At 43.4% G+C, this 25,557-nt stretch overlaps 1 protein-coding gene and 1 pseudogene across 5 annotated transcripts in view; both read right to left on the reverse strand.

Annotated features, from left to right (window-relative positions):
* TULP4 (TUB like protein 4) overlaps nt 1-24,190 on the reverse strand; it is a 230,326-nt gene extending 206,136 nt beyond the window's left edge. For 3 of the 5 annotated variants that reach the window (XM_027602020.2, XM_027602019.2, XM_027602012.2), the window contains exon 1: nt 24,067-24,190. The gene's annotated coding sequence lies outside the window, so the exon portion shown is untranslated. Of the gene's footprint in view, nt 1-6,757; nt 6,808-10,529; nt 10,712-24,066 lie in introns of all 5 variants that reach the window. The other 2 variants (XM_027602013.2, XM_027602015.2) reach the window with 2 other exon arrangements.
* LOC113928200 lies at nt 3,038-3,133 on the reverse strand (annotated as a pseudogene).
* Nucleotides 24,191-25,557: the final 1,367 nt, after the last annotated feature.

The raw sequence follows: 25,557 nt of genomic DNA on the forward strand, positions 1-25,557 counted from the left end.
CCAGAAATGTCCACCGAGTACACCCCACAGGCCCAGGCACGGGGCTGGGGACGAGCACTTCGGAGATCCCGGCACAAGGGGAGAAGATAGTGGGAACAGATAAACTTCAATACTACCAGAGAAATTCTCTAACCAATGGCCAACACTTAAAGTGCTCTCGGGCAGAGCTAAGAATCTTGATTGAATGACTGGTCCTTGACAACATAAAGCCAGGGAAGGATCTTACGAAGACTGCAACAGCAAAGCAAAAAACGGAGTTCAAACTTGGGCAAAAACAAGAAGAATTTATTGACTAAAACTATATTGATAATATCCAATAATGACAACCCAACTGCCTATCAACAGATGAACAGACAAGCAAAATGTGTCCGCGCACTCACACAGGGGTATTATTCAGCCTTAAAAAGGAATGAAATTCTGACCCATTAAACAACCTTTAAAATCTGGAATAAACTATTAAAAGAACATGTAAAAACAATCATCATTCACCCTGACTCAACTTAAAAATTAAAAATTAAAAGACCAAGAATTATGGGGGGGGGAGGGAAGGTAAATTTACCTCTAATTAAAATTAAAGTCTACCGAATCTTTGGCAATTCCTGCAGAATGGCCTTCCTGTGTTGATGGACCACTGGGGAGAGAGCAAGCATGGGGCGAGAACTGAGGACTTCTGTGCTACTAAGGACCCACTTTACATCTTTCTCCACTTTCACGGCCTCCCTGTGAGACACTATAATCCCCATTTTACAAATGATTAAACCAAGGCTCAAAGAGTTTAAGCTAAGATATCAAAATTCCCCAAGCTGTTAGCGACAGAGCTAAGATTTGATATCTGACTCCAAGTCCATACTTTTTCCACCAAACTGTGATGCTAGGATTAACAGTAATTTCCATTCTAACCCGTGTTGCTTTGGAACAGGGAGGGAAAGCTGTGTATAATTATTTGATGAGAACCAAACAATGTATGAAACTAGGCCAACTCTGACCGTTCTCATGGACTCCAGAATTTCTAGAGGAAATAACAAATGACCAAACCCAAATCTGATGTTAAAATGTAAGAACCATAGATTAGGAAGAGCCTTCCCAATACTCTGGTCACTCAACACTGGGGAGGGTGTGAATAAATAATGCACACACTCCCAATTCCAATGCTACATAGAATGCGTTACTCTGCATTTTACATAACTATGCCTTAGTTTGGTGAGGAAGCCCAACTTTCCGGGAGGCAATTTAGCAATAGGCAGAAAGTAAGTAAAGCCAACAGTACTAAAGGAAGTCTGGCTAAGGGGAGGATTAAGCCAAAGATGTTCACCAATAGTGCTACTCAGCATCACTCTAGATATTCCAGGAAGTGCATTATAACAGGAAGAACCCACCAAAAAAATGGAAAGAACCAAAATCATCCGTATTTGTAAATACTTTTTCATCTGGAAAACCCAACAGAATTGAATGAAACTGGTACCATTTTTCCCAGTACAATGGGAAAAAATAATACACAAGAATAAGTTACACAAAAAACAATCTGCAGAAAACAGAGACAGGTACACTGATGGGCCACTGAGGAATTTCTAAAAGACACGGAGCAGATGGGACCAGACTGACAGAAAAGTACCCAAGAGCCCTAAACTGACCCAAGCAAAGGCAAACACCCCACTCTCCACTAAAGAGACTTAGGCAACGGCTGTGCACTCTGGGCCCACGAGGGAAATGGGAGTTTGACCTGGCAGGCTCGCCTGCACGGCCTCCATGGGCCGAACAGCCACTGGGGTAATGCTGGACCGCCACAGCAACAGGCTGACTAGCAGAGAAGCGACATTCCCCAGTGATCTGGAAGACTTGCCAGTGGATGGCCGCGAACCAGCACAGAGGCCCTACCACAGCAGCAGCACGAGCAGGAACTCGAAATGAAGAACTCTTCTGGCCTCTCAGGGCCTACGCTCCTCTCAATCTAACAACGGTCCAAAAAGCAATGAAGGCTGCCCTTTCCTCTGTGTGAAGCCAGGCTGGATTCTCTTCTCACTGAGTGGCTTTGGTTTTCTGTTTGACATGTTGGCATGCCAACCTGGATGCAAGATTTTTGAGGGCAGGACTCCCATCTCTCCTTGTAGCTCTGTGTTCACAGACATGCCAGTGATTGATAACAATGAAAACAGGAAGAGATACCAATTTTTCCCCAGTATTACCACCAGGTCTTGTAACAATTATAGTCTCAGCTACATTGTACATGTATCATTCTTGAAGAGCAGTACGATCTTCTCATCAGCCCACAGACGCTTGGTGAATACTGTCTTGAAATCAGTTGAACTAGGGGAAACAGCAGTCATGTCGGACATCTGTAAACCACTGCATTCTGCTCTCACTGAGGTTAACACCCTAAGTGAGGTAAGAAGTCTTTAGATAGTCCTTCCTCACCTAACTAAGGCATATTTATGTAAAATGCAGAGTAATGTATTCTATTTAGCATACACCTAAGTTCTCTTCATCTAAAAGTTTAGCCTAAACTGAGTTTTGTGTATCAAAGAGCCCAAGAGCCCTAGACAGCCCTTTTCTGTCAGTCTGGTCCCATCTGCTCCGTGTCTTTTAGAAATTCCTCAGTGGCCCATCAGTGTACCTGTCTCTGTTTTCTGCAGATTGTTTTTTGTGTAACTTATTCTTGTGTATCAAAACTGAGTCTTGTGTATCAAACTGAGTAAAGAGCAAACAACACTGAGTTAGTATAATCCATACAAAAGAAACAACCCAGGAGGATCAAAAAGTAGGGCGATATTTATCACATCTTTGTTTTAAAATAGTCCCAAATTAGAAGCAACCCAAACACTGAAGTATATTATAATTTATATGCTTGATAGAATACTACTGTCTTCAAAAAAGTATAATCACCCAGGTGTCCATCAACAAATGAACGAATAAACAAAGTGTGGTATATACATGCAATGAAATACTATCTTTAAAAAGGAAGGAAACCCTGACATATGCTCCAACATGGATGAACCTTGAAGACATGCTCAGTGAAAGAAGCCAGTCACAAAAAAGACCTACAGTGTGCAATTTCATTTATAGGAGGTACCTAGAGTAGTCAAACTCAGAGAGACAGAAAGTACACTTGATCTTAGCCAAAAGGCCGAGAAGCGACAGACAGAAAGTAGAAGGGGGGCTCCCAGGGGCTGCAGAGGGAGGGGGTAGGGAGTTATTGTTTAACGGGTCCAGAGCTTCAGCTCCGGAAGACAAAGAAAGTTCTGGGAGATGAATGGTGGTGATGGTGGTTGCAAAACAATGTGAACATCCTTGATGCCACTGAACTGTACACGTTAAAACAGTTAGAATGATAAATTTCATTTTATATATATTTTATCACAGAGTATAATTATAATGAACATATAGAAACATGAAAAATATTTATGCCATGTTAAATTTTCAAAAGCATACAAAGGTGTTTGTAGTCTTTTTTTTTTTTTTTTTAGATTTATTTATTTGAGAGTGCATGCGTGCGCATAAGCAGGAAGGGCAGAGGGAGAGGGAGAGAGAATTTCAAGCAGACGCCCCCCCCTCCACCACCACAGCTGAGCACGGAGCACGACACGGGGCTTGATCTCACAACCCAAGATCATGACCTGAGCTGAAATCAAGAGTCAGTTGCTCAACCGAATGCGCCAGCCAGGAGCCCCAAAGGTATCTGCAGTCTTAATTAAAACTATGAAAAAATGTATATGAGAAAAGGATTTAAAAAAAAAAGCTCTGGTGAAGAGTTGTAATAATGGTGGAGACTGGATGATTTTCCTCCGTTTTACAAACATACTATAATATTTTGCTGCTTTTTATGCTTAAACTTATAAAAACATCAAAAACCAGCATGCTAGAGGGGCGCCTGGGTTGGCTCAGTCGTTAAGCGTCTGCCTTCAGCTCAGGTCATGGTCCCAGGGTCCTGGGATTGAGCCCCACATCCGGCTCCCTGCTCCGCGGGAAGCCTGCTTCTCCCTCTCCCACTGCCCCTGCTTGTGTTCCCTCTCTCGCTGTCTCTCTCTCTCTGTCAAATAAATAAATAAAATCTTAAAAAAAAAAAAACTAGCATGCTAGATATAATACCAAGACAGCAAAGCCACAGTGTCTACAACCACAGAGTTCCCTCATCTGTTTACTCCTTTCTCCATTCATCTAATCCTAAATTCAGGACAAAACAAAAAGGTTTTATATAATGCTTAATATTTGGGGGCTGGGCAATGACCTAAGAACTGGTAGGTAGCGCTGGGTGCATAGAGAGGATTTAATTTTCATCAAATTAACAGTTTCCCTCTTACCCTCATTTTAAACTTTAAGAAGAAAGCCAGTATTTGCCTTACTTGAGCCAAAATTTTCTATCAACACAACTTCCTTCTTAGTCATTACTTTAAACTACCTCACCTCTTTTGTGGGAGAAGCGCAGGGTCTAAATAAGTAAATTAAGTTTTCATCAAATAAAATTTCTCTTAAGCTGGACAGGCAAGGAAGTGAGCTGGGAAAGAACCAGACCAGGAAGCAGAAGAGAGGATCTGGTCAGCTCCACTGGCTAGTGGCTGGGAGGCCTCAAGCGGAGTGCAGCTTCTCCAAACTCAGTTTCCCATCTGTGAATGTGCAAACTATTTGTTCCATACTTCATCAACAAATAAGAACCAAAAGTGACATTCATAAAAATGCTCTGAAGAGTGTAACATATGTTGTAAACTAAAAGGTGACTGTCAAATTCACAATATTAACTTGATCTTTCTCTGTGCTGCCTTAAGGTACCACATGAAATTAGTCCTTCCCTATATGCTTTTCTGCTTTTACATTATTACTTCTAACTTGTCATTTTGAAGACACCGAGTCTCCCCAGTCCTCAGAACTCCCCAGCTCTGCATTCGTGACGAGAGAAGTACGGCTCAAGGCTTTCTATTTAAGATCTGACGTTTCAGGGGCATCCCCCATGGTTTGTGGAAAGAAGCCCACAGAAGAAGAGAAAGGTCAGGTGGGATAAAGGGCTTCCTACGACCTACAGGCAACACTCCCCATTTTCATTCAATAGCAGGGCTCTTGCAGCACTATTTGAGAATACCACTTGGCTTTTCAATCCTTTAAAGCAGTAATAAATGTGCCCTACCCTTTTGAAGGCAGGAAACTTAGCAGACTAGGGGCACGCTGGAGCAGCTGTGCAGAGGGGGTCTTCCTCCGCCGCCATGTTTATCCGGGGGCTAATCGTGCCCTTCCCGTCAACCCCAGTAATACGGCATACTTCACACAACCCACCTGTTCTGGGGAGGGGAAAATGAGTTTTAATTTGAAATATACTAAAATTCAAATGGGTAAAAAACCACTTTTATTACAACTGATGTGCAAAGTAGATCATGCACATTTGGGAAGATGACAAACCAACACATTTATAAATTCCCAAATTCTCAAATGGCACTAGTTTCCAAAATGACCAGGCCACTCTTCTTCACCTTGCAATCACTAAGTGATACCATCAAATCTCCTTGGATTACTGCATATAGGTTCACAACTCACACAGGGTTTGAATCCCAATTTAATTCCAATTCACAGAGGGTTCTCAAATTCACACAGGGGATCTATGTGTGTAACCAAACAACTAAAAATAGGAATAGCTCTGGGGCGCCTGGGTGGCTCAGTTGTTAAGCGTCTGCCTGCAGCTCAGGTCATGATCCCAGGGTCCGGGGATCGAGTCCCACATTGGGCTCCTTGCTCAGTGAGGAGCCTGCTTCTCCCTCTCCCTCTGCTGCTCCCCCTGCTTGTGCTCGCTCTCTGACAAATAAATAAATAAAAATCTTTAAAAATAGGAACAGCTCTTTTTTTTTTTTTTAAGGATTTTATTTATTTATTTGCAAGAGAGTGCACATGCAAGTGACAGAGCACAAGCAAGGGGAGCAGCAGAGGGAGAGTGAGAAGCAGGCTCCCTGTGGAGTAGGGAGTCCGATGCAGGGGCTCGATCCCAGGACCCAGAGATCATGATCTAAGCCGAAGGCAGATGCTCAACCGACTGAGCCACCCAGGCGCCCGAACAGCTCTTTTTCATAATCTCAGAAGTCAGTGGAGTGCATGAACTGCCAATGACCCAGAGACCCCAACAAAATAATGACTGCAAGGATGGACGATCCACTGATACATCTTATTTTTTAATTTATTTTAATTCCAGCGTAGTTAATATACAGTGTTATATTAGTTCCAGGTGTACAATATAGTGATTCAACCCTTCCATACATCACCCTCATACATCTTGATTTAAGTGAATATGATGCAGAAAGATTCAAATTTAAACTAGCCGATTTTAGGGGGAAAAAATTACTGAAGGACTTCTGATAGCAAGCTCTCCCTGTGCATTTAAAATATATTTTAAAATATTTTATTTATACTCAAGTTTTCAAGAATATGTCTCCCACATCAAGCTATCCTGCTTGATTAAATTTCGATCTCTCTAGGTTCAAACAATGTGGATATGAAAATAAGCTATAATGCATGCTACTAAAAAAGACATTTAATTTTAGAAAAAGTTAATTCCAGAATTTATTTAGCAGGTTCATCTCCTCAACTTACAGGATTTTTTTTTGTTGGTAATGGTAGCATTTTTTTGATGGTAGTGTCTTGGTTTGATTTAGTTTTTAGCTTTATTGTTTCATTTTGCCTGGGTCCTTTCACAATTGTTAACACTTTTTGTAAATTGTAGCAGGGAAGTCCTTTCTACTAAACGTCAATGACCTCATCAACTGCCCTGTGCCCTCCCACAGCTTACCACGGGTGTCACCATTTTCCAGGACCACTCTCAGTTCTTCCCAGGAAATTCTGGAACACAAAGAAAACAGTCTCTCTCTAGACACTTGGTTCATAATATGGAAAACCTGAGTGTTGGTGGCCATGTCTGCCACAGGGACTGAGGAACAGAGGACGCTGGTCTGTGAGAGAAGAGAATAACTCAAAAGCAGTGAGGGAAGCTAAGAGAGGGGGGAAGAGAGAAGGAAAGAGTCAACAGGACAATTCACGGAGCGTCCCAGTCTCTGGGTCCTGATCTGAGCCCCCGCTGCATCCCTGCCAAGATTGCAGTACACAGCTCAGAACGCTTCCACTAAGTTCTCTTTTTTCTCATAAGTTTACTTAGGTCTCTTTGACTTGTAACCAAGAAACCTCCAACTAATGAGGGCTCTACAGTCCTTTCTGTTGACTGTTTTGAAAAAGGCAAGATAGAAACCTACAGGTGGTAGACTGAACCCAGCAGGGTCCGTAGCCAGGAGGCAGCAGGTGCCACCCCAGACCCTGCTTCTCTGGCAGGGGTTAAAAACAGGGTCAACTCCGACCTCACACATCCTCACCAGGCCACCACAGTTCAGCTCCTGTAGTTAACACAGCAAGTAATGCTAGGTTAAAGAAGTGAGTTCTTCTCTCTGCCACACCCTTGCTTTAAAGTATAAATCAGGAGACACAGAGCCGCTTTTAGGGCACCACTGAAAACCACTGTGCCTGGACTGAGAGCCACTGAGCCTCCCAGGGCAAGAACAGCAAACCAAACCCAGAGAAATGGGGGCACAATACCTCCATTCCACCTAGCCAGCTCCCATATGGAAAGGAAGTATATTCCAGCCTAAAATCCAAAGGGACATCACATTAGGCAGAGCATGCTAATTATTTTTTATATATATTTGATATACGGAAAAGAAGAATTCACCATTTTTTAAGTACATCAGAGTACTTGCTAAAAACATCATGATGGTCGCACAACAGTACGAATGTACTTAATTAGCCACTGAACTGTACACTTTATAAATGACTAAAATCATAAATTTTGGGGTGCCTGGGTGGCTCAGATGGTTAAGCATCTGCCTTTGGCTCAGGTCATGATCCCAGGGTCCTGGGATCGAGTCCCGCATCGGGCTCCCTGCTCCGTAGGGAGCCTGCATCTCCCTCTGCCTCCCTCTCTCTGTCTCTTATGAATAAATAAAAAAAATCTTTAAAAAATAAATACATAAAATTATAAATTTTGTTAACTATATCTTACTAGAATTTAAACAACAAAACATGACACATTTCAAGAGTTACAGAGACAAACTGAACCTCCTCAGTGGAAAACACCGTGCACAGTATTACATGTGAGTCGTGTCAGTAATGTGTTGCCTTGCCATGGGAAACTCAGTACAGAACTGAGACTGATTTGAATGGTCAGTCTGGGTGGGCAGAAAAGAGCTGTGGTTTTTCAGGGGGTGGGGATGGAGACTGTTGAACCCAAGCAGACATCTCCTGAAATTAGTAATAATGAAAAATCGCTACATACAGCCTTATTTCCCCCCACCTCCTAATACCTGATCAGCATGGTCTTAACGTTACTAATTCCTAAGTATTTCAACATAAACTCCTCAGAAGACACTGCTGGTTTCCTATCAGCCACAAACAGATGGCAACCCAGAAGAGTCCTGTTCCCATTATGCCAACTTGGCGGGAGGCTCACCTGCCACTACCTGAAACACGGATCCCTCCCACTTGTACACAGAAGGCTCCCAAACACAACTAAAATCCTGCCCGGATGCCCACTGATCAGCATCCTTAAAAGCATGGGGGGGACGTCTCATTACAACTCCACTAATTAATAAACATAGGGAGGGACTACATCACATCCTGATATAATTACAGGAACACTGCCGCTCTCGTTGCACTTCCACTCTATGGTTCAGGCAGGTCCCCCACCTGCTTACACTGGGATGGAATCCAGTTTTGCTAATATATCCATATGTATGAGAATCGGAGCAGATCTTAGTATATCGAACCTGGAGAAAAACCTCTGGAGATGCTAAAAGTTCAATTTCAGATACATTCAATTTCAGATGCATCCTTAAAATTTTATTTACAATGAAACCATCTATACTCTTTTTGTAACCCCAACACAGATTTCTTGGCTGCAATTTTTTTTAACTTAAATGATTCAAACCCTAAGAGAATGACATTCATTCATAAATTATGCTTAAATCAAAACATATGAAAGCTGCCTGTGTTTGTGTGTGTGTGTTTGTGTGTGTGTGTGTGTTTGTACTGGCAAGGAGGAAGAAAAGAATCTGTGTGATTTACTTCATGCGATTCCAAGCAGAGATGCTCTTCTGTGCTTTCTGGATGCACCTGCTAATCACCAGGACCTTAACCACTGACTACTCCTTGCCTGCTCAAATCAAACTTGACTCTTTGGAATGTTAAGCCAAGATTTTCTTTAGCAGGAGCAGCTTAACTATAGCTCACTGCCCTCATGCCACACCCTTCAATGTATTTAAGTCCTTCAATGGTTCTGCTTTTGCAATAAAAACCAAAATCCTTAAACACGGGATACAAGGCCCAGCATGAAAAGGAATCTCCCTCACCAAGGTCTCTGCCATTTCCTCAGGGAAGCCGTTTCTGACCTTCTGACTAGATCAAGTTCTACCTTCATATCCTGTACATCTCCTTCATGGTATGAATGAATGAATCAAGCAAGCAAGCAATCCATCATCTGGTAGCTACTACATAAATTAGCATGTCTTTAGGTACAAGTAACCAATAATCCCAATTCAAAGTGCCTTAATTAACAAGGAAATTTATTTTGCATAACAAGTCAAAAGCAGGATGGTGGTAGGCTCTGAGTTTTCTGTGCCGTTTTCTTGGCTCTGTCCTCTCCCATGCACGGCTTCATGTTCAGATTATAGCAAAATGACTGTAACAGTTGTAGGCATCACATCCAGACAGTTTTCGGAGAAAAAGGGCTATCTAGTGTTGCCATTTTAAGGTTGAGAAGGTTTCCAGAAACTCCTGGCAGACCTCCCTCACATCTCATTGGCTAGGACCAGGCAGGTCTCTTGTTTACCCCTCCAGCAATCACCTACAGCAAATGGGGCCCGCATGAGGGGCTGGAATACATCAGAATTTATCCCTGTGCTGAGGATGGATCACTTTCTCTGCAGTCACATGCGGACAGAGAGAAGGTCTAAACAAAACCCAATCCCATTACGAAGGAAGAAGGAAAGAAAAGATGGTAGACATGCACTCAACAGGTCTACTAATTATCAATCTGGGCTATATGCTCTGGTCACCAACATTACCCAAGCCTGCCAAGAGAAAACCACCACCAGCCTCCCCTGCAGTGCATCTATAAAACTGGCAGGACCAGCTCGGAGGGGAGGCCACAGGGCGAGCAAGGGGGTAGAGGAAGGGACACAGGACTTTTAATCAGCTGGTGCTGGTTCAAGCCCCAAGACTTCTGCTTAACAATTATATGACTACAGGCAAATCCCTTGGCCTCGGTTTCCTCATAAAATATGTGCTTGACATAATGTACAACGTTGTCGTGAAGACCAAATAAAATGGCATACGTGGACAAATGCTTTGTAAACTACATGTGGTGCATATTGTAAGCAATTATTACTGGCCATGGAAAGTCACAAACCACTGAGAAAAACTCCAGAAAAAATAAAGGTTGACCCCTATCTGGCCAAACAGAAGCAGGTACAATCTACTAAAGGACATTCTGCTTTAAAAATTATATTCCTATTGATTACCTGTGGCTTGATTGGAGGCTTTCCAATATCATCAACTGATTCTAACAGTTGGGATGGAGCAGAGCAACACTACAGAAGTTGTCTTCCAGGTCTCCAGAAAACCAAAGCCAGTGTCCTCTTCTCTGCTCCTTCACTGATCTCTCCTCCTAAAACATGCACAGCCAGCGTGTTTTCAGTGTTTTCTAGATGGAAAAGCAGGGGTGTCTTCCAAGTCAGAAAAGGTTAAGAAAATTTAAAAGTGTTTTTAGGTAGGAGAAGGGAGACTGATTTGAATGCACAAGTAAAAGCTACTCATTACCCATGAGAAAGCTCAGCCCAGGGGCGCCTGGGTGGCTCAGCCATTAAGCATCTGCCTTCAGCTCAGGTCGTGATCCCAGGATCCCGGGATCGAGCCCCACATTGGGCTCCCCGCTCAGCGGGAAGCCTGCTTCTCCCTCTCCCACTTCACCTGCTTGTGTTCCTGCTCTTGCTATCTCTCTATCAAATAAATAAATAAAATCTTAAAAAAAAAAAATTCAGCCCAACTCACATTAACATACTTGAGCTGCGAAGCCTATAGACAGTAAATGCAAAGGCATCTAAGGCTTCCCTGTTAATGCTATTTTTATCAAGCAGTGTGGGCTTGAAGCCACCCAACATGGTTTCTGTTCCACCTAATCCCCGGCCTGCCCGCTCCACCTCTTCTGTTCATCTGTCTCCACTTAAGGCCAGGGTAGAGACGGGCAAAGAAGCCACAGAGATTTTTAAACCTTTCTAAGGAGTAAGACATGAATTTATCTGATCTGTGTCAACCACATTTTTCCCATTAGGTACAACACACTTCATCTAGGCAGTAAAGTCAGAAGACCAGTCATATCTAGCACCAAGATTCGGAAGGGTGAAAGTAGTGATATTCTGGGTTTACCTTGATGTCTAGAACATAAAAAACTTCCTCACAGTAAGGGTGCCTTTCTCTCCTAGAGTTAAAAATCAACAACATATCATGATTTTCCACTCTGGTCCAGGCAAAAGAAGAATGAGGTAACAGTGTGGGAGCAAAGACAGCTTAGGGAGTTACCAGGAAAGGAAAAGGGAAGCAGCACAGTCAGTGTGGACGATCTGAGAGGCGTCTCTAGGCCCAAGTTCCATGTGGTCCCGCACATGTGCAACAGCGCCACGGCCAGGACGTGTGCTCCCTCAGGGCAGATGTGTCTCACAAGACCAGGAATCAAGGATACTCTCCATCTAAATCCCATGTATGCGGGAAAGGACTGTAAAAATCCGACACAAACGTGCTGTGAGCACAGCTACTCTCTGAAGCATGTTGCCATTCAGGGCCTGCCTCTCTAAAACCCACCCCATTTTAATACAACATACTGCCCTAGGAGGACATTGGTGAAAAAACTGATGAAGTCTAAAAGAAGTTAAAGGTTAGTTAATAATGATGCACAAATGTTCTGTAGTTACATAGGATATTGACATTAGAGGAAGCTGGGGGAAAGGCATATAGGAACTCTGTACTATCTCTGTACCTTTTCTGTAAATCCAAAATTATTCCAAAACAAAACCTTATTTTAAAAAGTTTTAAATACTTGTCTGCTTAAAAAAGAGAAAAAAATAATAATCCATGGAAAACTTTCTAAGCAAACCACCAGAGTCAAAACGTGGAAAAAAGACTGGAAGACTTGAATACGTAGAAAACTTACACTTTTATACATCACAATATGTCATGAACAGATTAAGAGTTGAAAGGCAACCAACAAACTGGGAAAATATACACAAAAGAAAAGGGGTTAGTGTCCATAACATAGTAAACTTTTAAAAAAAGATTTATTTAGGGGTACCTGGGTGGCTCAGTCTGTTAAGCGTCTGCCTTCGGCTCGGGTCATGATCCCAGGGTCCTGGGATGGAGCCCCACATCAGGCTCCCTGCTCAGCAGGGAGCTTGCTTCTCCCTCTCCCTCTGCTTGCCTCTGCCTACTTGTGCTTTCCCTCTCTCTCTGTCAAATAAATAAAATCTTTTAAAAAGATTAAAAAAATAAAAAAGATTTATTTAGGGGCTCCTGGGTGGCTCAGTCGGTTAAGCGTCTGCCTTTGGCTCAGGTCATGATCCCAGAGTTCTAAGATTGAGCTGCGCATCGGGCTCCTTGTTCAGCGGGGAGTCTGCTTCTCCCTCTCCCTCGGCCTGCTGCTCCCCCACTTGTGCGCGTGCGTGCACTCACTCGCTTTTTCTCTCTGTCAAATAAATAAAGTCTTTTAAAAAATAAAAAGATTTATGTATTTTAGAGAGAGCCTGCTGTGCAAGGAGGGGAGGAGCAGAGGGAGAGGGAGAATCTCAAGCAGGCTCCCCGCTGAGCGTGGAGCCCTGGGCTCAATCCTACATGGAGATCATTCCCTGAGCTAAGATCAAGAGTGGGAAGCTCAACCAACTGACTGAGCCACCAAGGCACCCCAGTAAATTTCTTATTTAAAGAAGAAAAAAAAAAGACTACATGCCTAGGTGCTCTGTCTGCTACACCTGCTTTCACACACATTTCAAATCTATGACATATCCAAACTCAAATTCAGAGCCCCCATAAACCACATATTTCTTCCGATTCTACCCACTGGCTCTAATTCCCCCTGGCTTGGGAGTTCTGCTAAAGAAAGCAGAGCTTCAGTGCAGCATTCCCCAGGGGCAGCTACCTTCTGTTTAATTCATTTGACCAGTCCTAACCAAAGTCTCCTTCTAGAATCCAAAACTCTTTTCCTCTTTATGTTCTGTGTTAATGTCAAGCTTAGCTACATGGTGCCCACAGTAGTGAAAACAGGTCAAACCACAACCAGAAGGGGGAACCCTAAGCAAAAACAAAGGTGTACAAAGAACCTACATGGCAAACCAGACTCAAAACCTCTGCACCAGCCAATCAGGTGGACAGAAAAAAGGAAGCAGAAAAGCCTTTGCCACAGGTGAGCAGTCCTCTCCCACTTAGAGCCCCATTTACTTGAATTTCTAGAGAGATTCACAATCAAAGAAAAAGCATCTCTTTAAATAAAATACAGTTACATGTAGGGGCACTGGGTAGTTCGGTCGGTTGAATATCTGACTCTTGATTACAGCTCAGGTCCTGAGCTCAGGGTTGTGGGACTGAGCCCGCATCGGGCTCCAGAGCCTGCTTAGGATTCTCTCCTCCTCTCCCTCTGCCCTTCCACACCAACCCCCCAACATTTCTCTCTTTAAAAAATATCCATTTAAATCTAACTCAGAAGTTTATATTCAAACCAACCTATCTTAGTAATTTACTGGTTGTTTTTTCTGTTTTTAAATTTAGAAGGGGCCTGAGAATTCGAAGAGAGAATATATAGAGAGATATATATTCTCAGGGATACACTCCAACACCCCCAGTGGATGCCTGAAACCACAAATAGTTCTGAACCCTATTTATGTTATGTTTTTTCCCGTATGTACTTACCTGTGATAAAGTTTAATTTATAAATTGAGCCCAGTAAGAAATAAACAATAAGAGTAAAATAGAACAATTATGACAATATACTCTAACAAAAGTTATGTCTCTCTTCCTCTCTCTGGAAATACCTTGTACTATTCTCACCCCACCTGCCGTGACGGTGTGAGATGACACAATGCCCATGTGATAACGTAAAGGATGCACGCACTGTAGCAGAGCTTCAGGCTACCAGGGACCTTCTGGTGCTACATCAGAAGGAGGATCATCTATTTCCAGACTGCAGTTGACAGTGGGTAACTGAAACCACCAAAGGCAAAACCGTGGATAAGGGAGGACTACTGTACTTCTTTCGAGATGTCCCAACATACATATCATTTATATTAAGTCAGAGTGAGAATATTAAGAATATTAGCCATAATATCATATTAAAAATTAAGTAAGCAGAAAGTTATAAATCTCATGCAACACTGAAGTTCCACATATAAAATACAGAGGCCAAGAAACAAAATATTTTTCACACAGAAAAGTGCGTGACCATGATTAAAAACAGTGAACTAAAAATTCAGTGGTTAAAAGTCTGCATCCCAATTGATTGACTATCTTCACCCAATACCCCCAGGCAGATCTCTAATACCCTACTTGCATGGAGTTTCCCACATTATGAGATAGTTCACTTCTCAAAATCATAGTATGTGGTAACAATACTTAAGACCAGGTAGACACAAAATGAAGAGAAAGGGGTTAAACCAAATCCTAACTTCTGGAAGCTCATTCATGATCTAATTTGTGAATAAGTCCAGTCTTCCCAGCATGCCTCCTTCTCCAGACATTTCACCTTGGGTCCACTTTACCACTAATTAGCATCAAAGGAGGTTCAACTCAAACCAATTTTGCTAGTCATTAACAATCCAGTAAAAGGTTTGATAATAACAAAATAAAATTTAAAAGTTGAAGTAACTGGCTTTAAACTGACCTCCACAGATTATGAGCATTTTTCACATGACAGCGCTTACCCTATCTCCCACAAAAAGTTCTGGCTGTCTTATATTCTTAATATTCTCACTCTGACTTCATATAAATGACACATATGTTGGGACATCTCGAAAGAAGTACAGTAGTCCCAGAGAAACAAACTGAGTTCCCCAAATCAAGCACATGCACCTTTCTGTGTCATGTGAAAGGCAACTTCACCATCTGAACATGGGTGAAGGACAGCCAAAGAGATTGCATTGCTATGACCATTAGTCAGCTGAGGAGACCACAGTTACACGCAACACACAGAAAGCTAAGAAAGGGAACTCAGTGTGACATCCCCCGGCTCTCAGAATTAAAAAAGATTTAAAAAAAAAAAAGACACCATTTCTGAACCATACGATCAACCTTGAGACTTCTCTATTTATTTGCAGTAGACTTATTAACTCATAGAAAGCCGATTTCAAAGCACCTTCTAACCACTCTTGCTTCTATATATGCCTCTGCACTTTTAGCCTAGGGAGGACCTACAATGGTACTTAATGTTTCTCTAGCACATTTCCTGCAGCACATAAATACACATAAGATACAAATACTACTCACTATATTGTACCACAAAATTTTTCAAAAACATTAATTTTAACTGATGAAAAACTTAAATCTATTTCATAGAGCAGTGAAATTGTGAGGCTTGTTATTGGCAGTGATTAGTTAAAATTAAAGGCTGACATAATTAGAGAAAACTGAATTGTGGTGAGAATTTGCGGACTGCATGCATCAGCACTGTGCTCTCCCCTGATAACACCGTCCTGGCTGCCACAGCCATTACAACGGTGAGGTGGAGGGAGATGCAGAATCAAATGCAAATAGGGTGCCATAAATCCAAAAAGGCTGGGAACTGATGCTCTAGTCAGCTCTACCAGATAGATTCTGGGCAGCACCCCAATCCTATAATATTTAATTTATTCCCAAGTCTCTCAGAATCAGAGCTGGGTAAGGAGACAAAACAATATGCATATGCTACTTGCCTTCTCACCTCTGTCACAGTATTTAAAATTACTACTGATGAATAAGATAAGCAAACTGTGAGGTAGCTTTGCCAAGAATTGTGTTTTTATCCAAGCATTTCAAATTATTACAGAATTTTTTATTCAGATATCAGAAAATTAGTCCAGAAAAGTTAACTTCCTACAGAGGGAACTCAGGACAGGATTTCTCATTTCACAGGAAAAGATGACAAGAAAAATGAAAAAGATTCAAACTATTTGTAAGGGCTGGAAAAATTCAGTGACCGGAGCTCAAACAACATTCATCTACCTGGCTATGCCCGTGATTCAACGTCCTTCAACCTATTCCTCTGAATTAAACATAGGTATCATTTTTGAAGGCATTCCTCTCTAATTTGACAAATGTTGTACACAGTTAAATTTTCTGATTATTTAACAATTCACAACAGTAAGTCTGGCTGCCTAAAATGTCAGCTTTGGTTGACCAGGGTTTTCATTCACAGCATAAGCCTAACTTCTTATGATGCATGTTTTGATATTCTAACCGCTGGAGCTGAATCTATCCATCTGGTTTTATGGCTAAGCGGGTTGTCTGAAGCTTAAGAAGCAGATTATGCACAAAGATAATCCTGCATATTCTCAGCATATGGTAACATCACCACTGATCAACTTTTCAGGAATACGAGACCGGTCCCAGGACTAACAGCTCAGCCTGCTGCTCACGGAGGACCTCTGACACTACTATTTAGTCACGATGCTAAGTAACAACGTCATGTGTTTCCCCGGGGAGGTAACATATACTCTTAATAGCCGAGTATGAAGGAAAACAATGTAGGGAACAACAAAGGTGGTACTGAAAGGGTTTTCTACACAGGACTCCTGATTGCGCTGAAAATTATACTCACACAAATCAGGAATAACTGCCTCATAAGTTTAAACTAATCGTCCCTTTGTCATTTGCAAGAAACTGGTAAAGGAGACATTCGGCAGGATGAAAGAGCTCAGTGACATCTGTCTATAACATTTAAGTGGAATTTGAAAACATTGAGGAAAGGTTTTTGAAAGTAGATACAAAAGAGCCTTCAAAACCCAATGTTCCAACCAGTAATTAGCTGGATCAACAGCTGAGACTTAAAAGTAAAGGTGGAGACTTTTGTCATAAAAATTATTCAATAAAAAGGCCAACTTCGGGGCACCTGGTTGGTTCAGTCCGTAGAGCATGGGACTCTTGATCTCGGAGTTGTGAGTTTGAGCCCCACACTGGGTGTAGAGATTACTTAAAATCTTAAAAAAAAAAAAAAAAAAAGGTTAAAAAGGCCAACTTCTGGGACGCCTGGGTGGCTCAGTTGGTTAAGCAACTGCCTTCCGCTCAGGTCATGATCCCGGAGTCCCAGGATCTAGCCCCATATCGGGCTCCCTACTCAGCGGTGAGTTTGCTTCTCCCTCCTTTTGCCCCTCCCCTTGCTCCTTCTCTCTCTCTCTCTGATAAATAAAAAAAAAAAAAAAAAAAAAAGGCCAACTACTTAGCCTTAACTAGACATGAAAAAAACCAAAACAACAAAAACTTTAAACCTGTGGCTCTCACTCTGCCCATTCCAAGCTGGGAAGAGATACCTACGTGTCAAGACTACCAAAAAGAGAGCAGAAATAACTAACAACAGAACACCTTATACTATGCATTTCCAAACCCTTTCACATCCATTAAGGTCTAAATTAAGTCTTTCATTTTTCAAAAGTAAGAAATTAATATCTTAAATTGTAGTGTGTGCTATCTTTCTCAGAGCTCTTTCACACCCATATTGACTCTAATTGTGCTTTTGATTAAAAATAACTAACAGTGAGGGGTGCCTGGGTGGCTCAGTTAAGCATCTGCCTTCAGCTCAGGTCATTATCCCAGGGTCCTGGGATCGAGCCCCGCATCGGGTTCCCCGCTCCGCGGGAAGCCTGCTTCTCCCTCTCCCACTCCCTCTGCTTGTGTTCCCTCTCTCCCTGTGTCTCTGTCAAATAAATAAACAAAACCTTTAAAAAAAAAAGCCAACAGTGAGAAAATTGTTCAAATAAGTCTATATTATCTGCACAGCACCTCTGCACACCTAGAGAATAATTCGATACTCTCTACAACCTACTACACCATTACTATCGGAGGATGCCCATAAATACTATTTTTCATTTCTATTCTTAAAATTCTCTTTCAAGGTGGGTATCATTGACAGCACACAAGTGCAAGACTTCTATTCCTACTCAACTGACATCAGAGAAATATATTTGGTCCTGAATTAATCAAATTTAAAGGGAAAAACAGCATAACTTTTAAAATCCATAAATAACCCAAAATTTTTATTTCAACCCACTGTTTTCTATGAAAGCAAGAAACCAGATAGAACTGACCCACTGGTTTAAGTCCTATCTTGCCAAAATGGGATGGTAAAGGCAAAAGAAAGACCAACCTTATCAGTTTGCAGTAATTTATGGAGATGCGGTAATTACTTCAACATTTTTCAGCAAAGACTGTATTTAATTTTAAATAAATATGTAGTGGCATTTATCTCCTGTCTTCCTAGAATGTCTTCTTCTTTCTTTAGATAAAAGCACCCCAACTCTCCTTGTGACTCCTCCTGCATTCCATAAGGTCTTTGTGAAACAACTGAGAACAATCACACACATACATACACACACATACACACACAAAGAGCAAATTACCCAAGCTAGGCCAATTATAGTCCCTTTCTCCAGGAAAACTGAATCTTATTACACAAGAATGAAACCAGTTGGGGCAGCCTCTGAGACATGGCGACCAAACAGACCATCCGTTAGGTGGTTCCCAAAGCCTAGGTCCTCACAGGTCTGGTTCTTGGCATCCAAAGCCTAGTTGTTCAGCATTTTCTATGCCTATATTTTATGGAAGTGCTACATTTACAGTTCTGTAACCTGCCTTTTTAAATCAATAATATATCGTAGGCATCTTTCCAGACTAGAAATAGTATAGATCCGTATCATTATTTTCAATGGCTTCATGTAACCAAAGTACCATAATCTATTTAATCAATTCCTTACTCAGTTATTTACTATATAATTGCATATATTCAGTAGTTCTTTACTATATATATATATATATCTTTGCATTACATAGTTCTTTAGGATAAATTCCTAAATATGAACTTGCTGGATTAAAAGCTATGCAAGTTTTCCATTTTGATACATAATACCAGCTATTTAGAACGAGTGCATCAATTTACACCTCTGCTAGAACAAAGTGCACATTTCCCTTCAACTTCACCAGCGCTGGAACTTACTATCCGCCTATTCCCCTTCCAAACTGAGAGATGCCCAAATATTAAGACTACCAAGAGAAGTTACAAAAGAATCTTAATAATATAATACTTTACATATATTATGCTTTACCAAATCATATCACACCTAGTAAGGTGTAAGTTGAGTATGAATAATATTGCCACTACAGGGGCACCTGGGTGGTTCAGGTGTTTAAGCATCTGCCTTTGGCTCAGGCCATGATCCCTGGGTCCTGGGATGGAGTCCCTGCTCAGCAGGGGGCCTGCTTCTCCCTCTCCCTCTGCCCTTCCCCCCAACTCATGCTCACACTCTCTCTCTCTCTCTCTCAAATAAACAAAATTTTTAAAAAATATATTGCTAATATATTAAAAATGGTGTCTTAGTTGGCTCAGGCTGTCATAACAAAATACCACAGACTGGTTGGCTTAAACAACAGAAATTTATTTCACACAGTTCTGAGAGCTGGAAGTCCAAGATTTAAATGCCAGCAAGGTAGGCTTCATTCTTGAGGCCTCTCCTTTGGTTTGGAGGTGGCTGCCATCTCGCCGTGTGCTCACATGACCTCTTCTTTGGACATGACTGGGATGGGGGCACCAAGCTCTCTGGTGTCTCTTCTTACAAGGGCACTAATCCTATCATGAGAGTTCCACCCTTATGACCTCACCTAACCCTAACTACTTCTCAAAGGCAGCATCTCCAAATACCATTACACTGCAGGTTAGGGCTTCAACATATGAATTTGGGGAGGACACATTCTGTTCATAACAAATGGCAGCTTATCATTGCTTTTAATTTCATTTTTTTAATTACTACTGAAATTGCATATTTTAATATGTTTATTGGTCATTTGTTTTTCCTTTTTTTTTTCCTTTGAAAATGGTCTGTTCCGATTTCAAATCTGGAATAGGAAGGGTACAAGATGAGCCTGGAATATCTCATCATAGCAGAAAGCAAAGAAGCTACTATACATTATTGTAGGCATGTCATAAGGATTTGGAGCCAACCTGACTAAGCCTTAGTCACAAAGATAGGGCAATTTGAGCATCAAAAGGAAACTAACTGAAATGGACTGAAATGCATCATAAATGCTATAATAGAGGTGTTCATAAAGATAACTCCAAAAAAAGAGAGAGAGAGAGAGAAACACTCATCTGTCACCAATGGAGGATGCTAGGGAAATAATACATGATTTTGGAAAGTGGTAAATAAAGGGAAATAGACATTTTCCCCACCCTTCCTATACAATCTATCCCTCAGGGTGAACCCTATATATTCTTCCATACAGCAAAATATACCACCATACCACCATTATAACATTAGCTAGGAAATAAAAACATCATCTGCATCACACGCAAATTTCAAAAAGGTGTACCCTATGTCACAATCCACATGCAAAGGAAATGACAGGACCCACCAAGGACATAACATACATATTAGCTTTAGTCCCTATGGATCCTGTATTTTTTAAACGTACTATGCACTAAATAACTAATTTTCCTATTTTAACACAGGTATCTACAATCCCCAGTGAGAGTTCCTGATCATCATGAGGTTGCCATGATTATTAACATTCAGTATAAGATTTAAAAGGTTTCTAAACAAAATGTGGTATACACATACGTATGTGGCACATACATATACTAATGGAACATTTATTTATCAGCCTTAAAAGGGATGGAAATTCTGACACACGCTACAACATGGATGAACCCTGAAGACATGCTGAGTGAAGTAAGCCAGTCACAAAGGCCGAACACTGTATGACTGCATTTATGCAAGCGGCCCAAAGTAGTCAAACTCATGGAGAGAGAAAGTGGAAGGCTGATTGCCAGGGGCCAAGAGAGGAGGGAATGAGAAGTTACTGTTTAATAGGTATACAAGGTTTCAGGAAGATGAAAAGTTCTGGCCGTGGATGGTGGTGATGGCTGCACAGCAATGGGAATGTACCAATGCCACCGAACTGTTAAGATGATAAATTTCTTTTTTTTTTTAAGATTTTATTTATTTGTCAGAGAGAGAGAAAACATAAGCAGGGAGAACGAAGGCAGAGGGAGAAGCCCTGCCTTCAGCAGGGAGCCCGATGTGGGGCTCGATCCCAGGACCCTGGGATCATGACCCGAGCCGAAGGCAGACACTTGTTACCGAATGAGCCACCCAGGTGTCCCAAAATGATAAATTTCATATATATATTTTGCCACAGAAAAAATAGTATGTTTGGTATGTTAAAATTTAGTAAATGAACTTACATTATCCCAGCGAAAGTCAAAGATATTTTACATTTAATTACATATTCCCTGGTATCTCAGCAGTCTAAGGGCAAGTGAACAATTTCAGTAAGGTAATACTGAAAACACTTCACAGACCCAAATAGGAGCCAATGCAATAACTAAATCAAAGTATTTCGTAACAAGTTTTACTCAATTTTTAATGAATTTTTATGAATCACATGCATTGCTGGCCCACTCAATCTTAACTTCAGTCATTCTCCACACACAGAAAAGAACAGGAGGGACACTGCAATTGATACTGTAAATGCAGCAGAACAGTTGAAGAATAATGTCCTAGCTTCGCCATGCACATGATAGGCACTCAATAAACATTCCTGATTTCCAGTACTCGGTGAATCCGCAGTAAAACCAAAAAGTACACCTGGGCTTCACGTTCTGTCCGGTACACTAGCTAGTGAGAAGGCGGACATTGCACCAGAAGGAAGGCTGCTGTGTCTTTACCAGTCTTCCATTACTTGGGATCTCCGGCATTAAGGCTGAAACAAGTTTCATGTACCATGGATCTTTTTATAGGTCAAAGAGTTTTGTTTTTTTTTTTCAATTCAGAGTTTTGGTGGAAAAAAAATGTGTTAATAACCAAACTGCCACACTTACAGCTCCATATGAAAACAGAAAGTTCAATAGGATACACACATCCTTTCTAAATGAGGTCAATTTTAAAGCATACAGTAGAAAACCCATTATTATTATTTCTCAGGCACAGGAAGCAATGCTGGCTTTCTACTCTTGTCCCCTGCCTGAAAGCTCCACTGTGTTAAAAATTTTCCCCACATGACTCCCTCTAACTCAGGTCTACATACTTCTAACTCTAGAGGTCAACCACCTCTCCTATCACATGAAGATCCTGCTACTTTCATGGCCCTTACTAAAATAGAGCACTTAAAATTCTTAAAGAAAATTCCCATCTTCAACTCTTTCCTATAAATTAAGTATTATTCTTTAAATTGAGGAACTAAACACTAGATTGGCTTTTCACAATGTAATCGCATACTCATTTCCACAACAGTAAACTATCAAGACACAAGGGGGACGCCTCAGGTGCTCCCAGTCTGAATGTGGCTATGGTTGCACAATGCTGAGATCAGCTTCCAAAATGCCCCACCAGGCAGCCAGGAGGCTGGGCGGCCGCTCTCTGGATTGCAGTGTGGCTATGTGCAAGGTGCCCTGTCACTACACACCCCTCACAACCTCAAACCCCAGCTATCTGATGCTGTCGGGCCTGTGGATGAGCACTCTCCAGGACCACAGCATCGTACCCAGTGGCCTTGAGGGCAAGAACTAAACTCCAGCTAACAAGAAAGGGAAACCCAAGACACAGAGCAGCAGAAAGAAAGGGACGCCCGCAAAGATAAATTTTTACATTCTTCAAAACCTTAGAAATGATTTTTCCCTATGCTTTCTCAAAAATCTGCCTGCTGGGCGTCCTTAAGGCGCAGATGAACTGCAAAATACAAACAGGAGAGCCCCCAAACACAGAAATCCAGGAAACAGCTCCCTGCAAGGGAAGCTGACTGTCCCCAAGAAGAGAAGTGTTAGAAGACTTTCTGATCACCACAGCAATTTAGCAGGTAAGTCACATCCATCCCCGGTAGGACTGTGTCACCCTCATTTCCTTCCACAAAGCTAAATGGCCCTCACCTTTCCAACCTTGAAGCGGTGTGACAGGAAAAAGTAGACACCTCTCCCTGCTAATTGCCCGAGCGGGTCAAACTTCAGAACCGGCATCATGCACTTTGTTTTTAAGCGCAGGGAAGAGAGGGAAGGGTGGGTATTCTGAGCGGAATCTCCGTGATTTGCCGGAGGAAAAAGCACAGACCAGACAGCAGAAGCGCCAGCATTTTCCTGCAGCTGCGACGACAGGTGACCGGGCCGCTTTGCAGACACCCCGCTCGCTCGGGGGTTTCACCGAGGTGGGGCGGGAAGGAAGGGGAAGGAGGGAGGGAGACAGAGACTGGAGGACGAGAAGGTGGGCAGAGGCAGGGAGGGAAATCCACTCCATCCAGGCGTTGGGGAGGAAGAGGAGGAGCACAGCCCCGTCTCCCTGGGGAAACCGTTTTAAGGGATTTTCTCTCTCCACAATTAAGAAAAAAAAAATGGCTCCAAGCCAAACGCCTCCCGATTTACACACACACACGCACACCAAGCTCTATTTCGCCCCATTTTCTTGTACGCTGAAACAAAAGGCTCAAACAGCAAAACAGCAGCCAGCGCCGCCCGGAGCCCGGTGTCCGCCACCCTCTCCCACCGCGCCCTCGGGAGAGCCCACCCAAGGCGGCCCGCCCGCCGCCCCCCCGCCCGGGGACCGGCCCTCCCGCCGAGCCGGGGCGCTGCTGCCCTCCCGGCCCGGCGCCGCCCGGCGCGCCCCCCTCCCGCGCGTGCACAGGGGCCTGGCCGGAGCCGGCGGCCGGGGGCCGGGCGCCCACCTCGAGGGACGGGCGCCCGGCCGGGCTCGGGAGGGCGCTCCGGGAGGCGCGGGGGCCCGCCGCCTCCCCGCCCGGGAAGGCGGCAGCGCCCGGCCCCGGACGCCCGTGACAGCGGCGCCGCTCCCGCCTCACCTCCTAGCGCCCGTGGCGGCGGCCCCGCGCTCCTCCGCGCCTCTCCGCCTCCGCCTCCAGCAACCCCGCGCCGCCGCCGCCGCCGCCGCCGCCGCCGCCGCCTGCCAACCGCCGCCTGCCAACCGCCCCCCCCCCCCGCCGCGTCTCGGCCGAGTCTCCGCCTCCCTCGGCCGCCGCCGCCGCCGTTGGGCCCGGCTCCGCGCCACGTGACCGCGCCACGTGACCCGGCGCGGCTGGCAGGCGCCTCCCCGGCCGGCCTCGCGCCCTGGCGCGCGGGAGACCCGCGCCCCGGCGGTTGACGCCCGCCCCCGGTCGGGCTGGGCCACCCCGCCTCCCACGCACCGCGCCCCCCTCACCTGGCGCTCTGTCCCCGCCCGAGCCGCCGCCCGGCTGGCCACCTGCTCCCATTCACGAAACCCCGAACTCCACAGACCCGCTGGCCCCTGCACGCTCACTCGAGCACACACTCACGCGTGCACACATGCACACGAGCACACACCGGCTCTCACAAGCGCGCGCACTCACACGGGCACACACCAGCACTCACGCGCGTGCACACGCACATCTCGCAGTCCCCGCCTTGCAGGGCTACTTCACAGCCTCTTAACAACAACGAAAAGGATTAAAGTAGTCCAGTCTGAACCCACCCCAACTTGAGAAATCCTTGCCACCGGGTAATGTAATGATGTGTGCGCTGGCCTAACTTCATTTGAGCCGGAAGTGGACATCACATTTTGTCTTAAGTTGATAAGCCACTTAGAAAGCACAGATTTGCTTGTGCTATGAACCAGTGTAGCTTCCCACGAAGACAGTCATTCAAGTGTCTCTGATGGTGATCTCAGACCTCAGAATCTTTTTCAGTTGGTCTTATAGAGAAAAGACCAGAGAGCGTCGCTTTAACGTCAAAGAAAAAGAATTCACAGTTTTCCTCCTTTATTAAATTGATGTCCTGCTTGGAAGGGAAACTGTGCATCCGTCCTTCATTTTCCGTCATGTACAAAGAAATACCATCGCTGATTGTGTGATTATTCACATATGTGCACTTAAAAAAAAAAATAGACAAGATCAGGGGCGCCTGGGTGGCTCAGTCGGTTAAACCTGCCACACTTGATCTCAGCTCAGGTCTTGATCTCAGCGTCCATAGTCCAAGCCCCGTGTTGGGCTCCAGGCTGGGTTGGGTTTGGAGCCTACTTAAAAAAATTAATTAAAAAAAAGATCATCCTTTCTTGCTGAAAGCATAAATGCCCTATGTAGTTAAGTATAGCAGCCACTCTTTGCATGGGTTCTGCACTTTTTTCTATTTTGCCTATTTGCCAAGTTTTTAAATCAGCTTCAGATTTAAGAATTCCCATTTCTGTGAATTTCTGATTGTCAGGAAAAAAGGGGGGGCGGGGTTGGACAAGGCGTCCTTAAATCCTGAAATTCCATGCCTATGATTTCGCAAATGTTGGAAAGTGCTACTTAGACTTCTTTTAATTTTATAAAAGGTAA

The sequence above is a fragment of the Zalophus californianus genome, chromosome 7 (assembly GCF_009762305.2).
Source record: "Zalophus californianus isolate mZalCal1 chromosome 7, mZalCal1.pri.v2, whole genome shotgun sequence".
Lineage (NCBI taxonomy): Eukaryota > Metazoa > Chordata > Mammalia > Carnivora > Otariidae > Zalophus > Zalophus californianus.